The sequence below is a fragment of the Triticum aestivum genome, chromosome 7A (genome assembly GCF_018294505.1).
Source record: "Triticum aestivum cultivar Chinese Spring chromosome 7A, IWGSC CS RefSeq v2.1, whole genome shotgun sequence".
NCBI classification, from domain to species: Eukaryota; Viridiplantae; Streptophyta; class Magnoliopsida; order Poales; family Poaceae; genus Triticum; species Triticum aestivum.
The window spans coordinates 105,409,847-105,429,074 of record NC_057812.1 but is presented as its reverse complement, the minus strand read 5'-3'; positions in this window follow the sequence as shown (position 1 = coordinate 105,429,074).

The window sequence follows — 19,228 nt, the reverse complement described above, 5'->3', positions numbered from 1 at the left end:
ACAAGTTCTATAGCTAAAAGATGGAGGAGAATAGCTCAAGCAGTGAGCATGTGCTCAGATTGTCTGGGTACTACAATCGCTTGAATCAAGTGGGACTTAATCTTCCAGATAAAATAGTGATTGCTAGAATTCTCTAGTCACCATCACCAAGTTAGTAGAACTTCGTGATGAACTATAATATGCAAGGGATAACGGAAACGATTCCCAAGCTCTTCGTGATGCTGAAATCGACGAAGGTAGAAATCAAGAAAAGCATCAAGTGTTGATGGTAAACAAAACCACTAGTTTCAAGTAAAGGGACAAAGAGCAGAAAGGGGAACTTCAAGAAGAACGGCAAGCAAGTTGCTGCTCAAGTGAAAAATCCAAGTCTGGACCTAAGTCCGAAACTGAGTGCTTCTACTGCAAAGGGACTGGTCACTAGAAGCGGAACTACCCCAAGTAATTGGCGGATAAGAAGGATGGCAAAGTGAACATAGGTATATTTGATATACATGTTATTGATGTGTACTTTACTAGTGTTTATAGCAACCCCTCAATATTTGATACTAGTTTAGTTGCTAAGAATAGTAACTCAAAACGGGAGTTGCAGAATGAACAGAGACTAGTTAAGGGTGAAGTGACGATGTGTATTGGAAATGGTTCCAAGATTGATATGATCATCATCGCACACTCCCTATACTTTCGGGATTAGTGTTGAACCTAAATAAGTGTTATTTGGTGTTTGTGTTGAGCATGAATATGATTTGATCATGTTTATTGCAATATGGTTATTCATTTAAGTAAAAGAATAAATTGTTGTTCTATTTACATGAATAAAACCTTATATGGTTACACACCCAATGAAAACGGTTCGCTGGATCTCGATTGTAGTGATACACATATTCATAATATTGAAACCAAAAGATGCAAAGTTAATAATGATAGTGCAACTTATTTGTGGCACTGCCGTTTAGGTCATATTGGTGTAAAGCGCATGAAGAAACTCCATGTTGATGGACTTTTGGAATCACTTGATTATGAATCACTTGATGCTTGCGAACCATGCCTCATGGGCAAGATGACTAAGACTCTATTCTCCAGAACAATGGAGGGAGCAACTGACCTATTGGAAATAATACATACTGATCTATGCGGTCCGATGAGTGTTAAGGCTCACAGCAAGTATCGTTATTTTCTGACCTTCACAGATGATTTGACAGATATGGGTATATCTACTTAATGAAACACAAGTCTGAAACATTTGAAAAGTTCAAAGAATTTCAAAGTGAAGTGGAGAATCATCGTAACAAGAAAATAAAAGTTTCTACGATTTGATCGCAAAGGCGAATATTTGAGTTACGAGTTTGGCCTTCAATTAAAACAATATGGAATAGTTTCACAAACTCATGCCACCTGGAATACCACAGCGTAATGGTGTGTCCGAACGTCATAACCGTACTTTATTTGATATAGTGCAATCTATGATGCCTCTTACCGATTTACCACTATCGTTTTCGGGTTATGCATTAGAGACAGCTGCATTTACATTAAAAAGGGCACCATCTAAATCCGTTGAGACGACACCGTATGAACTATGGTTTAGCAAGAAACCTAAGCTATCATTTCTTAAAGTTTGGGGTTGCAATGCTTATGTGAAAAGGTTTCATCTTGGTAAGCTCAAACCCAAGTCAGAGAAGTACATCTTCATAGGATACCCAAAAGAAAATGTTGGGTACACCTTCTATCACAGATCCGAAAGCAAGATATTCATTGCTGAGAATGGATCCTTTCTAGAGAAGGAGTTTCTCTCGAAAGAAGTGAGTGGGAGGAAAGTAGAACTTGATGAGGTAACTGTACCTGCTCCCTTATTGGAAATTAGTTCATCACAGAAATATGTTCCTGTGACTACTACACCAATTAGTGAGGAGGCTAATGATGATGATCATGTAACTTCAGATCAAGTTGCTACCGAACCTCGTAGGTAAACCAGAATGAGATCCGCACCAGAGTGGTATGGTAATCCTGTTCTGGAGGTCATGTTACTTGACCATAACGAGGCTACGAACTATGAGGAAGCGATGATGAGCCCAGATTCCGCGAAATGGCTTGAGGCCATGAAATCTGAGATGAGAGCCATGTATGAGAACAAAGTATGGACTTTGATTGACTTGCCCATTGATTGGCGAGCCATTGAGATTAAATGGATCTTCAAGAGGAAGACGGACGCTGATAGTAGTGTTACTATCTACAAAGCTAGAATTGTCGCAAAAAGGTTTTCGACAAGTTCAAGGTGTTGACTACGATGAGAGTTTCTCACTCGTATCTATGCTTAAGTCTGTCTGAATCATGTTAGCAATTGCCGCATTTTATGAAATCTGGCAAATGGATAAACAAAACTGCATTCCTTAATGGATTTATTAAAGAAGAGTTGTATATGATGCAACCAGAAGGTTTTGTCAATCCTAAAGGTACTAACAAAATATGCAAGCTCCAGCGATCCATCTATGGACTGGTGCAAGCATCTCGGAGTTGGAATATACGCTTTGATAAGTTGATCAAAGCATATAGTTTTATACAGACTTGCGGTGAAGCCTGTATTTACAAGAAAGTGAGTGGGAGCACTACAACATTTTTGATAAGTATATGTGAATGACATATTGTTGATCGGAGATAATGTAGAATTATTCTGCAAAGCATAAAGGAATGTTTGAAAGGAGTTTTTCAAAGAAAGACCTTGGTGAAGCTGCTTACATATTGAGCATCAAGATCTATAGAGCTAGATCAAGATGCTTGATAAGTTTTTCAATGAGTACATACCTTGACAAGATTTTGAAGTAGTTCAAAATGAACAGTCAAAGAAGGAGTTCTTGCCTATGTTACAAGGTGTGAAGTTGAGTAAGACTCAAAACCCGACCACGGCAGAAGATACAGAGAGAATGAAAGTCATTTCCTATGCCTTAGCCATAGGTTCTATAAAGTATGCCATGCTGTGTACCAGACCTATTGTATACCCTGCCCTGAGTTTGGCAAGGGAGTATAATAGTGATCTAGGAGTAGATCACTGGACATTGGTCAAACTTATCCTTTGTGGAATAAGGATATGTTTCTCGATTATGGAGGTGACAAAAGGTCTGTCGTAAAGGGTTACGTCAATGCAAGTTTTGACACTGATCCAGATGACTCAAAGTCTCAATCTGGATACATATTTAAAGTGGGAGCAATTAGCTAGAGTAGCTCCGTGCAGAGCATTGTTGACATAGAAATTTGCAAAATACATACGGATCTGAATGTGGCAGACCCGTTGACTAAACTTCCCTCACAAGCAAAACATAATCACACCTTAGTACTCTTTGGGTATTAGTCACATAGCGATGTGAACTAGATTATTGACTCTAGTAAGCCCTTTGGGTGTTGGTCACATGACGATGTGAACTATGGGTGTTAATCACATGGTAATGTGAACTATTGATGTTAAATCACATGGCGATGTGAACTAGATTATTGACTCTAGTGCAAGTGGGAGACTGAAGGAAATATGCCCTAGAGGCAATAATAAAGTTATTATTTATTTCCTTATATCATGATAAATATTTATTATTCATGCTAGAATTGTATTAAACGGAAACATAATACATGTGTGAATACATAGACAAACAGTATGTCACTAGTATGCCTCTACTTGACTAGCCCGTTGAATCAAAGATGGTTAAGTTTCCTAGCCATAGACATGAGTTGACATTTGATTAATGGGGTCACATCATTAGAGAATGATGTGATTGAGTTGACCCATTCCATTAGCATAGCACTTGATCGTTTAGTTTGTTGCTATTGCTTTCTTCATGACTTATACATGTTCCTATGACTATGAGATTATGCAACTCCCGTTTACCGGAGGAACACTTTGTGTGCTACCAAACATCACAACATAACTGGGTGATTATAAAGGTGCTCTACAGGTGTCTCCGAAGGTAGTTGTTGGGTTGGCGTATTTCGAGATTAGGATTTGTCACTTTGATTGTCGGAGAGGTATCTCTAGGCCCACTCGGTAATGCACATCACCATAAGCCTTGCAAGCATTGCAACTAATGAGTTAGTTGCGGGATGATGTGTTACGTAACGAGTAAAGAGACTTGCCGGTAACGAGATTGAACTAGGTATTGAGATATCGACGATCGAATCTCGGGCAAGTAACATACCGATGACAAAGGGAACAACGTATGTTGTTATGCGGTTTGACCGATAAAGATCTTCGTAGAATATGTAGGAGCCAATAAGAACATCCAGGTTCCGCTATTGGTTATTGACCGGAGAGTGTCTCGATCATGTCTACATAGTTCTCGAACCCGTAGGGTCCGCACGCTTAAAGTTCGATGACAGTTATATTATGAGTTTATGTGTTTTGATGTACCGAAGGAGTTCGGAGTCCCGGATGAGATCGGGGACATGACAAGGAGTCTCGAAATGGTCGAGACGTAAAGATCGATATATTGGACGACTATATTCGGACATCGGAAAGGTTCCGAGTGATTCGGGTATTTTCTGGAGTACCGGGGAGTTACGGGAATTCGTATTGGGCCTTAATGGGCCATACGAGAAAGGAGAGAAAGGCCTCAAAGGGTGGCCGCACCCCTCCCCATGGGCTGGTCCGAATTGGACTAGGGAGGGGGGCGCCCCCTTCCTTCCTTCTCCTTTTCCCTTCCCTTTCCTTCCCTCCAACTCCTACTACTTGGAAGGGCTCCTAGTTCTACTAGGAAAGGGGAATCCTACTCCCGGTGGGAGTAGGACTCCCCTAGGGCGCGCCATAGAGAGGGCCGGCCCCTCCCCTCCTCCACTCCTTTATATACGGGGGCAGGGGGCACCCCAAAGACAGAACAATTGATCTATTGATCTCTTAGCCGTGTGCGGTGCCCCCCTCCACCATAATCCACCCCGATCATATCGTAGCGGTGCTTAGGCGAAGCCCTGCGTCGGTAGGACATCATCATTGTCACCACGCCGTCGTGCTGACGAAACTCTCCCTCAACAGTCGGCTGGATCGGAGTTCGAGGGACGTCATCGAGTTGAACGTGTGCAGAACTCGGAGGTGCCGTGCGTTCGGTACTTGATCGGTCGGATCGTGAAGACGTACGACTACATCAACCGCGTTGTGCTAACGCTTCCGCTTTTGGTCTACGAGGATACGTGGACAACACTCTCCCCTCTCGTTGCTATGCATCACCATGATCTTGCGTGTGCGTAGGAATTTTTTTGAAATTACTACGTTCCCCAACAGTAGGCGCGCCCCCTACCTCGTGCCTTCCTGGTTGCTTTCTTGACGTAGGGTCCAAGTCCTCTGGATCACGTTCGTTCCAAAAATCACATCCCGAAGGTTTCATTCCGTTTGGACTCCGGTTGTTATTCTTTTTCTGCGAAACTCTGAAATAGGCAAAAAATAGCAATTCTGGGCTGGGCCTCCGGTTAATAGGTTAGTCCTAAAAATAATATAAAAGTGTATAATAAAGCCCAATAATGTCCAAAATAGAATATAATATAGCATGGAACAATCAAAAATTATAAATACGTTGGAGACGTATCATGGTGTTGCCTCGGAGCGGCTCTTGATGGCTGCAGCTGCCACGAGTACCAGCCCGGTGTGCCTGGCAACAAGTTTGACAGAGGTCACGCACAACCCGGCTATGATGTCCGTGACGGCGCATGAACGCTGCAAGGTGTTGTTCTCAGATCCGGCCATGGGGTCCGATGGGCCTGGGCAGCACTCTCTCCTGTGAGGTGACTGTCTGGTGTAGTGTGCACCGCCGCAGCAAAGGTTCGTCTAGTGGTCACTTCGGCCTACGTGCGGCGGCACCATTGCTGCGGATTGCGATGGTCATGAAAGGTCTTTGTGATGGTTTCTTCCTCCAGATCCAGTGACTACTGTTGGCGGTTTATACTGACGACATTGCGAGATGCACGCAGAAGGCTTCTTTATGGGTTTCAGTGTCTCTCACTTCAGTCAGTCAATCTTCGACAGTGACATGCAATCTATGGACAGCAACTTGACGCAAAGGGAATGGTTGTGCAGTAACGAGGGTGATTTCTTGCCCAACACATGTAGTTGGTGGAATCGCGGAAAAGTGGTGGCGACAACACATGTTGACTTTGATGTGGTGCTTCTCGAGTACCTGGTCTCGAGCTCTTGGGGTGAAAACCCTAGGTATGGCCTGAGTTGGTATACCTGGCAATGACAATGCTTTCGCACCGTTACCTTGTTGAAGGCACTGCTTGGATGCTCAGACTTGTTCTTTAGGGTGAAAACCTAGCATTTGACCTTTGATGGTCGAATCCGGTGACGATGGCATGGGCATTGTTTCCTTCTTGAAGGCGTTGCTGTTGAAGAATCTCGTGGTCCTTGTGGTGTCAAAAAGATGGTTGGTGCGGATATGGTCGTTGTAGTACTTTGTCGATCGCTGTTTTGATCACTTTTTTTCGCTTAGGCATAGCTTTGGTTTTGTATGACTTTGCTCTTTGCCGGCATGTTTTAGGTATGCGTGTGTTAGTGTTGGCTGTGTGCATTTTAGCTATGCAGAGGCCGGATGTACGCTCATTGTGTTTGTATCCACTTGATGCTTCATTTTGAGTAATAAAATTCACCCTTTGTAAAAAAAAAACCAAGCCCGCACCATATCATCAACTCATCGTGGGGCCTGAACCAAAAGCACTAAGCACTACCCTCCTGGACTATCTGAAAGAAAGAAAAAATGTTCAATAGATTCGTATCATCGCCCTTCATCACTGAAGCCGGTCAAACCTTATTGTAGTAGACAATCCAAACATCATCATGCTAAAATCACATAGGACCAACACATCAGAACAGCAACCGTCGATGATGAAAGAAAGCATAGATCGGAAGGATCCAACCTGTAAGCACATGAACAAAGACGAACGAAAACTAGATCAAAGCCGATCAACCAAAGACCAACGCCGACCGAATCCCGCGAGATTCATATGTGAAAATAAGCTTTCTAGTAACCTATTTTTATTTTCTCATAGAGCTAATAATATAGTGTCAGTCTATTATTTTCATCAATACAACCTTTTGTCTTTTAGTAGTACACATGTACTTAAGACAACAATGGCGCTAGCTAAATGACAAGTTTTAACTTTTTAAAAAAAATCCTCTATTTCACTGCACACAAATAAAATCGGCACATGGTATGTGTCGACCGGTCTTTCGTACGTCCATACATATGTCAGCCCAAGTTGACTATGTTGATGTGAAACTGTGAGTAGTAAATAAAGTATGTGAGATCACTAACCCATATAGAACTAATATAGCTCATATACTAAACGGTAAACATCAAAGTTGACCAACTGAACTGAATCATTACCCAAAAGAAAATTTGGTATTAAACCATGGTGCATGCTAAAAATAAAGACTAGTTTGTTTCAGTTCTTCCGTTCTTGCCGAGAGGAATGATAATTTATACCCAAAAAGGGTTTCCTACAAAGCAACCAACCAAACCATACAGCACAGTCATGCCCAAAAGAAACGACAGAGAAAGAGCAAAAGAAACAAATGCCGACAATGGCGGATCAACAAAAACGAAGAAGCCTCTCGATCGCTGCACCCATCGGGATCTTCAACTAGGCTCCAAGACTCCGAGACGCCGGCACCTATCAACAACTCCAAGAAGGATCGCGACGATGACGACGCTGCTGCCAAGGGTTTCCCCCGGTACACGATGAGGCAAGAGGAAGCGCAGCCCCCGATGCCCTCCCAGAAGGTCAGGAGGCACCCACAGGCGCCACCTCGCCGGAGTCGGCCATGCCGACAGGGGTTTCCCCCAATTCCAACCCGCACCTCGGACGCTCCGGGGCCTGCCACCAAACCAATCACCACCCTGCGCCAACACGGTTTTGAGGCCCCCACGCCGTCTCACCACGGCACCGTGAAGTAAGGACAACACGGCGAAGAATCAAAGCCGGGACTAGGGTAACAGCACCGTCGTCACACGGGAGGGCCCCACCTCCACCGTCAGCAACGATAGCCGTCTGGACACAATAGCAGCAGCACACCAGGCCCAGCCCAACCCTCGTAGACCCATAAGCTCCCGCCTTCGCGTTGCTGCCGGCACGCCGTCGGCACCACCGCCCCACATCCGAGCCACACCTCCTCCTCACCGCGCCGCAGATAACGAGGTCACGCCGGGGGACCGGCCCGCTAGGACCCAGATGGGGCCTTCTGGGCCTAGATCTGGGCCGGGGGCGCGACGCTGGCCACCCAGCTCCACCATGCTACCCCGCCGCCAAGGAGCGGCGCCGACACCACGCCTGCCGCCGGCCGCCACCGCAGGGCCACCGGACCGTGCCAAACCGGGTTGCACCGCCGCCGCCTCCCTGCCCCGGGAAGGGAGCAAGTGCGTGCGGGGACAAGAAGGCGCGCCGCTGCCGGCACCACCCGGGCCAGCGCCGGGGAAGACCGCCGGCGGCGACGGGGGAGACGGGGGGAGGAGGGAGCCCGCAGGGGAGGAGCTCGAGCTCGCCCCGGCCACCTCCCGGGGAGGCGACGTGAGGCGGATCTGGACAGGGTAATGAGGGGGGCAGACGGGGGAAGGAGGGGGAGGGGGGGAGGGGACGGTGGCGGGGGGCTAGGCCGGCGGCGGGAGGGGAGGAGGGGGAACCCTAGTCGCGGGAGCAGGCTTTCCCGTGAATTTTCCAATTTTGTCGTGTTTAGCGACAATGAAAAAAATGAAGACAAATTCGTGTCCCATCGAGGAATGATAATTTATACTCAAATAATGCATGTCAGTTTTGGGTGCGGTTAAAGTTTCTAAGATGCAGCGGCTCCGAGCGTCGACTATGGCTCAGCAGCTGAAGCACAAAGAGTTGCTTATAGTGGTGTATACTCGTCTGGAGCTAGCAGACAAGGAGGTGTTTTACCTCGGATGGATGTTGGCTTACTATAAGATCGGTCATCCAGCGCCCTTTACTGCCTTCTTGTCAAGATTATTTTCTGCAGATTCTATAAAAGTTGGGGCTGTGTGCATATTGTTGTGCAAAGGTCAAGTTCATACTCATCGTGGTTGTACCGCTGATGGTCAATTAAATTCCTTGAAAAGGGCAACCTGGTGCATGTAGCTCCCGCTTGCGCAGGGTCCAGGGAAGGGTCCGACCACTTTGGGTCTATAGTACGCAGCCTTTTCCTACATTTTTGTAAGAGGCTGTTTCCAGGACTTGAACTCATGACCTCATGGTCACAAGGCAGCAGCTTTACCACTGCGCCAAGGCTCCCCTTCAATTAAATTCCTTGAAATGATATTTTTTTTTCCAAATTAGAACAATATCTACATGTTTGAAGCCATGGAATAAGTCATATATACAAGCATGGATTAGCTAAAATGTACTCTTGTATACAAAAATCTAGCATTCATGTGCATGACAGCGATACATAATTGTGTGATCTGCTGTCTCCTGTAAGGTTTTTATTTACTTACAGATTTCATTTGATCTTCTGCAGAAAAGAAAGAGATTATATTTGATCATTTCCTTGACCCGGCTACCAAGCTTGAGCAATTAAATTAGAAGCATTGGCTTTTATAATAGAACCTTGAACTCATACAGAAGATGCTTTCCCATTTTTTTAAGTGAAGTCAGCTGAGGTCCATATATAGAATTTGTTCCTTGTCGTTCAGTCTTTCCTGCAGATTTCGAGAACTTCTTACCTTCGCCTCTCTTCATCGAAATCTGCATACGAACATCAAATATATAGTTCTCTTTTTTTGGAATAATAATAATATTTTTGTTTTGCGGCGGGGGGGGGGGGGGGGGGGGGGACTTCATGTACAACAACAACCCGTTCATTCCATGGAGACTGTTGCATTTGCTAAACTAGAATTATGACTAACGGAATATAAACTTTCAAGTAACATATATTTCTTCTCTTATGTGCAATAAAATCAGAACCATAATAAGCATCTATGGTTTTTGTAGAACTGCACGCGCTAGCTAGTTCACCAAAAAGCTCAAACTATGAGAGGGAGCAGGACATTATACTCTAACACCCCCCCCCCCCCTCCCCCCTCCTCACGTCTATGCTCCTTTGGAGTTTATGACATGAGCAGCAGAAGCAGGGGCACGCTGCAATTATTTATTGCATGTGCTGGATTTTGAACCCTGAACCTCTTGGTTGAAAGTTTATGCATCTAACCAGTTCAACACTCCCGCTAACGTGTGGCTCTCTCAGACCTAAATGTGGACCGAAAGTGGGCTGCAATAGTAAGGTACATTGGATATAATTTGCTAAAATGTCACCTTCTATCCTCTACTTGAATGATTACTATACTAGTTCAGCGTTCTCTTTGTCGATCTGTTCTGCCTGGTCTTCTTCTTCTGCCTTACATATCTTCTTCAATCTAGCTCCATCAAAATATCAATGGCTTCCCAGCTAGCTACATGACAAGTTCTGACTTTTGAAATGGAATCTTTGACATAAAGGAAGCTCCTATTTCACTCCATAGCATAAAAATCGGCACATGCTATGTGTCCGAAGGTCTTCCATACATCCATACTTATGTTAGCCCAATGGTAAGAGTCGACCATTTGAATTGAATCATTATCCCAAAAATATTTTTTGTACTATACCATGGTGCATGCTAGAAATAAGACAATTTTTTTAGTTTCTTTGGCTCTTACCGAGAGGAGTGATAATGCATACTTAAATAATGTGGACAAAGTCTCTACGAAGGAACTTGCATAGTTAATATACATCATCAAGGCTAGTACTTCTGTTTCAAAATGGATTATATTTTCTGCCTATTACCTCTTTTTGGATCTTGCCTTCTTTTTTATGTACGATATGACTATGTCATGGTTTTTTCTCTAAATTCTGGATGTGTTGGGACGTGTCCATCATGTTATCAAGAGGTCGGGTTTATACTTATTGCAGTTGTACCATGGGTATTCAAGAAATCTCAAACCGGAAGAATATGTGCATGTTTGAAGCCATGGAGTAAATCATATACAAGCTTGGATTAGCTAAATTATAACCTTGTATACAAAAATTTAGCATCCATGTGCATGCCAACATTACAAAATTTTGTGACCCACTGTCCCATGTGACTATTCTTGCAAGATTTTAAGATCCTATGAGATTTTACTTGATCTTTTGCAAAAAGGAGGAGATTTATTTGATCGTTTCCTTGATTTTGAGACCCTACACGGCCTTCTTATGTCAAACTATGTCATGATTATTTTCTGCATATTCTAGACATGTTGCGGCCACGTGCATCTTGATGTGCACAAGCGGTACAACCACGATGAGTATGAACTTGAGGTATTGACTTTTAGAACAGAACCTTGTAAATCTGTATACATGTTTCTTGCAAGATTTTACAACATGTTTCGCCTCTCCTTGTCCTTTCTTTAGAAAAGGAGGATCACCCCCGGCATCAATGTCATTGCGATGCACACATCCATACACCTCTCCTATCTAAATCTGTATATGAAGATCAAATGTATTTTCCTATGGAAGTGGTTCCCTGTACAACAATAACCGGTTCATTCCAAGGAGGCTTTGTTTCATCAACTAAACTAGACTTATACCCCACAAAAAAACTAAACTAGTCTTATGACTAAGGAAACGGAAGTTCTCAACTGATATATGTGTCTTCTCTACTATGCAATAAAATCAGCAACATAATAAGCGTCTATAGTTTTATAATACATATTTTCCTTTTTTATCTAGAACATAAGGTATTCCATTAACTAACTAGCATGTACAAGATCACCAGCTCTGACACAACTTATATTTGCGAGCGGGCTAGTGGGCCCATTGCATGGCAAACATGAACATTGCTACCACCCACATAGAACACACACAGATCTATTACAAGATCAAGGAAAAATACTCGACATGATGTTCGATGAACCCCGGACAAAGCAATTTTTTTCCTCTCAAACAAGAGTACCACTAGTAGAAAATAGGGCTATGGTCCAGGCCGGCTCAGCCCATTAGTCCCGGTTCAGTGTAGAACCGGGACCAATGTGGGCATTGGTCCCGGTTCGTGAGCCCCGGGGGCCGCCGGGCCACGTGGGCCATTGGTCCCGGTTCGTCTGGACCTTTTGGTCCCGGTTGGTGGGACGAACCGGGACCAATGGGCCTCGCTCCTGGCCCACCACCATTGGTCCCGGTTGGTGGCTTGAACCGGGACCAAAGGCTCCCCTTTAGTCCCGGTTCATGCCACCAACCGGGACCAATGAAGTGCCTATACATACCCCCTCGCGCAAGAGCAGAGCACAGTGCTCTGTTTTTTCTGGCCGAGTGGGAGAGGGCTTTGTGGTGCTCTAGCTCACCTAAGGTGTTCGATGGAATGCCCGAGCCACACTACTTAAGCTTTCTCCTCTCGAAGCTCGACCTCCAAGCTCCATTTTCCTCGAGATTTGTCTAGATTTAGCGGCCTGTCACGCCCCGTCCCCGTCTTCACCGCCGTCGATCACCCGCGCCGATCTCATCACCGACACCACCGTGGTGAACTTCTTGTTCTTATCTTCTTTCTGAAAGGAAAAATATTCTTACTTGTATGTTTAGATAGATACTTGTATTATTTTCTTACATTTATTATTGCATCTTATATAGTGCAATGGTTTTGGTATCCGCCCCCGTCGGCCCTTGTCCTGTCTATGATTCGGATTTGGTATGTATATTATTTTTATAACTATTGGTTCATTTATTGTTTATGAAAATTATGTCGACCAACGTGACATAGATTTTATTTATCTAGGATGTATGTGAATCGGAAATGCCAACCGACCCTATTGTCGAGAGGTTAAATTTAGTTGAAGAAGAAAACAATTTGTTGAAGAAAAAAATAAAAAAAATTGAGGAGGAGAAGATGATATTGGAGTTGCATGTTGCGGATGTCGTCGATGATCACAAGATCAAGATGGATGCAATGCGCTTGAAGATTAGAAAGATTAGAAAATATGCCATTCATACCGAGGCTTGGTATCATTATGCCGTTGGATCAATTGTTACCTTGGTTGCGATTATGATCGCATTTGTTTTCACATTGAAATGTTTTACATAGTTTCAATGTATGGTTTAATTAATTAGATGCTCTGGAGAGCTATATGTTGTTAGATGAGAACTATGTATGCACTTTGGTTTTAATGTGATGATGAACTTCTATTAATTTGGACACTTAATTATATATAATGCACGTAGATGAACCGGCAATGGATGTACGGTGATAGACACACCCGCGAGTACATTAAGGGCGTGCATGAGTTTCTCGATGCAGCTGAGGCAAACAAGCAGAATGGTTTTATGTGTTGTCCATGCACTGAATGTGGGAATACGAGGTCTTACTCTAACCGGAAAATCCTTCACTCCCACCTGCTTTACAAGGGTTTCATGCCACACTATAATGTTTGGACGAGGCACGGAGAAATAGGGGTTATGATGGAAGACGGCGAAGAAGAAGAGTACGATGACAACTATGTGCCCCCTGAATACGGTGATGCTGCAACGGGGGGAGCTAGTGAAGATCAAGAGGAACCAGACGATGTGCCCAATCGTGCTGCCACGGGTGAAGCTGCTGAAGATCAAGAGGAACCAGACGATGTGCCCGATGATGATGATCTCCGCCGGGTCATTGTCGATGCAAGGACGCAATGCATTAGTCAAAAGGAGAAGCTGAAGTTCGATCGCATGTTAGAGGATCACAAAAAAGGGTTATACCCCAATTGCGAAGATGGCAACACAAAGCTCGGTACCGTACTGGAATTGCTGCAGTGGAAGGCAGAGAATGCTGTGGCTGACAAAGGATTTGAGAAGCTACTGAAAATATTGAAGAAGAAGCTTTCAAAGGATAACGAATTTCCCGACAGTACATACGCAGCAAAGAAGGTCGTATGCCCTCTAGGATTGGAGGTGGAGAAGATACATGCATGCCCTAATGACTGCATCCTCTACCACGATGCATACAAGGATCTGAACGCATGCCCGGTATGCGGTGCGTTGCGGTATAAGATCAGACGAGATGACCCTGGTGATGTTGACGGCGAGCCCCTCAGGAAGAGGGTTCCTGCGAAGGTGATGTGGTATGCTCCTATAATACCATGGTTGAAACGTCTGTTCAGAAACGAAGAGCATGCCAAGTTGATGCGATGGCACAGTGAGAACCGAAAGAAAGATGGGAAGTTGAGAGCACCCGCTGACGGGTCGCAGTGGAGAAAAATTGAGAGAAAGTACTGGGATGAGTTTGCAAAGGACCCAAGGAATGTATGGTTTGCTTTAAGCGCGGATGGCATTAATCCTTTCGGGGAGCAGAGCAGCAATCACAGCACCTGGCCCGTGACTCTATGTATGTATAACCTTCCTCCTTGGATGTGCATGAAGCGGAAGTTCATTATGATGCCAGTTCTCATCCAAGGCCCTAAGCAACCCGGCAACGAAATTGATGTGTACCTAAGGCCATTAGTTGAAGAACTTTTACAGCTGTGGAATGGAAACGGTTGTACGTACGTGGGATGAGCACAGACAGGAGGAATTTAACCTTAAGGCGTTGCTGTTCGTGACCATCAACGATTGGCCCGCTCTCAGTAACCTTTCAGGACAGACAAACAAAGGATACCACGCATGCACGCACTGTTTAGATGACACTGAAAGTATATACCTGGACAAATGCAGGAAGAATGTGTACCTGGGCCATCGTCGATTTCTTCCGACCAACCATCAATGTCGAAAGAAAGGCAAGCATTTCAAAGGCGAGGCAGATCACCGGAAGAAGCCCGCCATGCGCACCGGTGATCACGTGCTTGCTATGGTCAATTATTTACACTACGTAATCTTTGGAAAGGGTCCCGGTGGACTAGCTGTTCCGAATGACGCTGAGGGACACACACCCATATGGAAGAAGAAATCTATATTTTGGGACCTACCCTACTGGAAAGACCTAGAGGCCCGCTCCTCAATCGACGTGATGCACGTGACGAAGAACCTTTGCGTGAACCTGCTAGGCTTCTTGGGCGTGTATGGGAAGACAAAAGATACACCTGAGGCACGAGAGGACCTGCAACGTTTGCACGAAAAAGACGGCATGCCTCCGAAGCAGTATAAAGGTCCTGCCAGCTACGCTCTTACAAAAGAAGAGAAAGAAATCTTCTTTGAATGCCTGCTCAGTATGAAGGTCACGGCTGGCTTCTCGTCGAATATAAAGGGAATAATAAATATGCCAGAGAAAAAGTTTCAGAACCTAAAGTCTCATGACTGCCACGTGATTATGACGCAACTGCTTCCAGTTGCATTGAGAGGGATTCTACCGAAAAACGTCCGATTAGCCATTGTGAAGCTATGTGCATTCCTCAATGCAATCTCTCAGAAGGTGATCGATCCAGAAATCGTACCAAGTCTAAGGAGTGATGTGGCGCAATGTCTTGTCAGTTTCGAGCTGGTGTTCCCACCATCCTTCTTCAATATCATGACGCACGTCCTAGTTCATCTAGTCGACGAGATTGTCATCCTGGGGCCCGTATTTCTACACAATATGTTCCCCTTTGAGAGGTTAATGGGAGTCCTAAAGAAATATGTCCGTAACTGCGCTAAGCCAGAAGGAAGCATCTCCATGGGCCATCAAACAGAGGATGTTATCGGGTTTTGTGTTGACTTCATTCCTGGCCTTAACAAGATAGGTCTCCCTAAATCGCGGTATGAGGGGACACTGACTGGAAAAGGCACTCTTGGAAGAGACTCAATAATATGCAGGGACGGATATTCTTGGTCTCAAGCACACTACACAGTTCTACAGAACTCTATCTTGGTGACCCCGTATGTCGATGAACACAAGAACAGTCTACGCTCCAAACACCCGGAGCAGTGCGACGACTGGATTACATGTGAACACATCAGGACTTTCAGCAGTTGGTTGGAAACACGTCTCAGAGATGACAACACTGTTTGTGATGAGTTGTACTTGTTGTCCAGGGGACCATCTTTGACTGTATTGACTTACAAAGGATACGAGATAAATGGAAATACATTTTACATGATCGCCCAAGATCAAAAGAGCACCAACCAAAACAGCGGTGTCCGCTTTGATGCAGCAACCGAGAGCGGAAAGGACACATATTATGGTTACATAGTGGACATATGGGAACTTGACTACGGACCTGATTTTAAGGTCCCTTTGTTTAAGTGCAAATGGGTCAATCTGTTAGGCAGCGGGGTACAGGTAGACCCACAGTACGGAATGACAACGGTGGATCTGAAAAATCTTGGGTACACTGACGAACCGTTCGTCCTAGCCAATGATGTGGCACAGGTTATCTATGTGAAGGACATGTCTACCAAACCGAGAAAAAGAAAAGATAAGGAAGCGAATACATCATACGATGAGCCAAAGCGCCACATAGTTCTTTCAGGAAAAAGGGACATCCTGGGAGTGGACGGCAAGACAGACATGTCTGAAGATTATGAAAAGTTTCATGAAATTCCTCCCTTCAATGTCAAGGCTGACCCAAGCATCCTGATAAACAATGAAGATTATCCATGGTTACCGCGCAATAAGCAAATGACACAAGCGAAGAAAAAGTGAAGACTTTCTCCCGCAATAAGCAAATGCTATGTGGGTGAAATTATGATACCATCCCAACTTTGATGTCTTATGGTTCGAAACTTTGATACTTCGAAAGTGATTGTCCATTTTGTACACGAAGTGCATCAAGTTTTTGTCGTAACCCTCTCTACTTTTTGGAACATGCTATGTGGGTGAAATGATGATACCATGCCAACTTTCAACCTTTTCAGAGTTCATTTTGAAATGCTTTCCAATTTCAGAGTCATTTAGCTCAAAGAATGAATTAATAGCAAACAGAATGAACTACAAAACTTTTATGAAAATAAAAACTATAATATTCTTCAATAGCAAAAAGAATATAATTTTTGTGACCTAAAATCAAACTATAAGTATTTAATTGTAAGTATAAATAAAAAATAAATAGCAAAGAAGAAAAAAATTCTATTTTTATAGTAAAGTTATTCATAAACTAGTGATTCACAAAATTTTTATAAAATTCCAATTTAAACTATTCAAAATTTTAAAACTAATGGCACTAACAGAAAGTTTATAATTTTTGTGACCTCAAAGCAAAAAGAAATCACTAAAAAAACTATAAGTATTTAGTTGTAAGTATACATAAAAAATAAATAGAAAAAAAAATTCTATTTTTATAGTAAAGTTATTCATAAACTAGTGATTCACACAAATTTTTAAAAACTCAAATTTAAACTATTCAAAATTTAAAACTAATGGCACTAACAGAAAGTTTATAATTTTTGTGACCTAAAAGCAAAAAGAAATCACTAAAAAACTATAAGTATTTAGTTTTAAGTATAAATAAAAAATAAATAGAAAAAAAATTATATTTTTATAGTAAAGTTATTCATAAACTAGTGATTCACACAAATTTTTAAAAATTCAAATTTAAACTATTCAAAATTTAAAACTAATGGCACTAACAGAAAGCTTATAATTTTTGTGACCTAAAAGCAAAAAGAAATCACTAAAAAACTATAAGTATTTAGTTTTAAGTATAAATAAAAAATAAATAGAAAAAAATATTCTATTTTTATAGTAAAGTTATTCATAAACTAGTGATTCACACAAATTTTCAAAAATTCAAATTTAAACTATTCAAAATTTAAAACTAATGGCACTAACAGAAAGTTTATAATTTTTGTGACCTAAAAGCAAAAAGAAATCACTAAAAAACTATAAGTATTTAGTTTTAAGTAGAAAGAAAAAAAAATAAAAAACCAAAAAAATGTAGAAATAAAAAAGAAAGAACCAAAAAAAAATGCCTCCTACTCGGCCTCCACGGCCTGAATACGACTAGAAACCCTACATGGGCCAGGATTCAGGCCCGTAGAAGGCCCAATAGGCCCACAGGAAGTAGCAAGTTTAGGCCCAAGAGCCTGCATTAGAGAGGAGCTCGAATGGGTAGGAACACCAGCGCTTATAAACCAGTGCCGGCGCCCTTCAGCTAGCAATGTGGGACTAAACTTTTGGGCTCGGGGCAGCAAAGGCCATTGGTCCCGGTTGGTGGCACCAACCGGGACTAGAGGGGGCATTGGTCCCGGTTGGTGCCACGAACCGGGACCAATGCCCCCCTTTAGTCCCGGTTGGTGCCACCAACCGGGACCAAAGGCCGCCGCTTCCCGCCCTTTGGGCTGCTGAAAATTGGCCATTGGTCCCGGTTGGTGGCACCAACCGGGACTAAAGGGTGCATTAGTCCTGGGTCGTAGCACCAACCGGGACCAATGCTTTTGGTATATAAGCTGGAGTTGTGAAATTCTCGATTCAGTTCGATCGATCTCCTCGTCCTCTCCTCCGACGATGCCGCCAGGCTGCTCCTCGTCCTCGTCGTCGCCGAGCCCTCCGTGAGCCCGCGCCGTCCTCGTCGCCGGCATCCCTGAGCCCGCCGCCCTCGTCCCCGTCGCCGCGTGCCTCCCCGAACCCGCCTCCTTTCCCCGGCCGTCACCGCGTGCCGCCCAGCCCGAGGCTGCCGTCCCCGTCACCGCGTGCCGCCTCGAGCCCGCCGTCCTCGTCGCCGGACTCCAGCCGTCGCCGCCCCCCTCAAAGTGAGCCCCCCTCTCGAGTGCCACTCTTGCGCCCGAGCGCTCTTGCTCCGCCCCTGCTCCATGGCCGCCGCCGGCCCCGATGCATTCAAGAGTAGAAGGAGAGGAGAAGTAGAGGAGAGGAGAAGTGGAGCAGCAGCAACGCGCTGTCCACTTTTCTGAATTTTTTGGAAATTCTGAATTTTTTTGTCCATATAGAAGGTGTTTGATGAAATGCTAGATGGCTTTGGGCATTTTTGGAATTTAAAAAAAATTGTGGTGAGGTACTGATGCAAGACAAAGGCGATGGCAAAATTTCAGAATTTTTGGAGAGGTTTAGAATAGGTTTTCAACAAGTTATTTGAATCCGATTCAAATTTCATTTGAATGAAATTTGAAAATTTTGAACTATGGATCAGAATATGCTAAATATGTCAAAAATGTTTTTTTATATGATGTTTTTTTCATATATGTATTCATTTTTTTATTTAGGTTGTTAATTAGTAGATATCGATTTTAGGTTAGTGTACAGGAAAAAGTAAAATAAGGAAAAGGAAGAAAAGAGGAAGAAGGAAGAAGAAGAAGAAGAAAAGGAAGGAGTGGAAAAAGGAAAATAAGAAGAGGAAAACTTCTTTTTTTTTCTTCGATCTTCTCCTC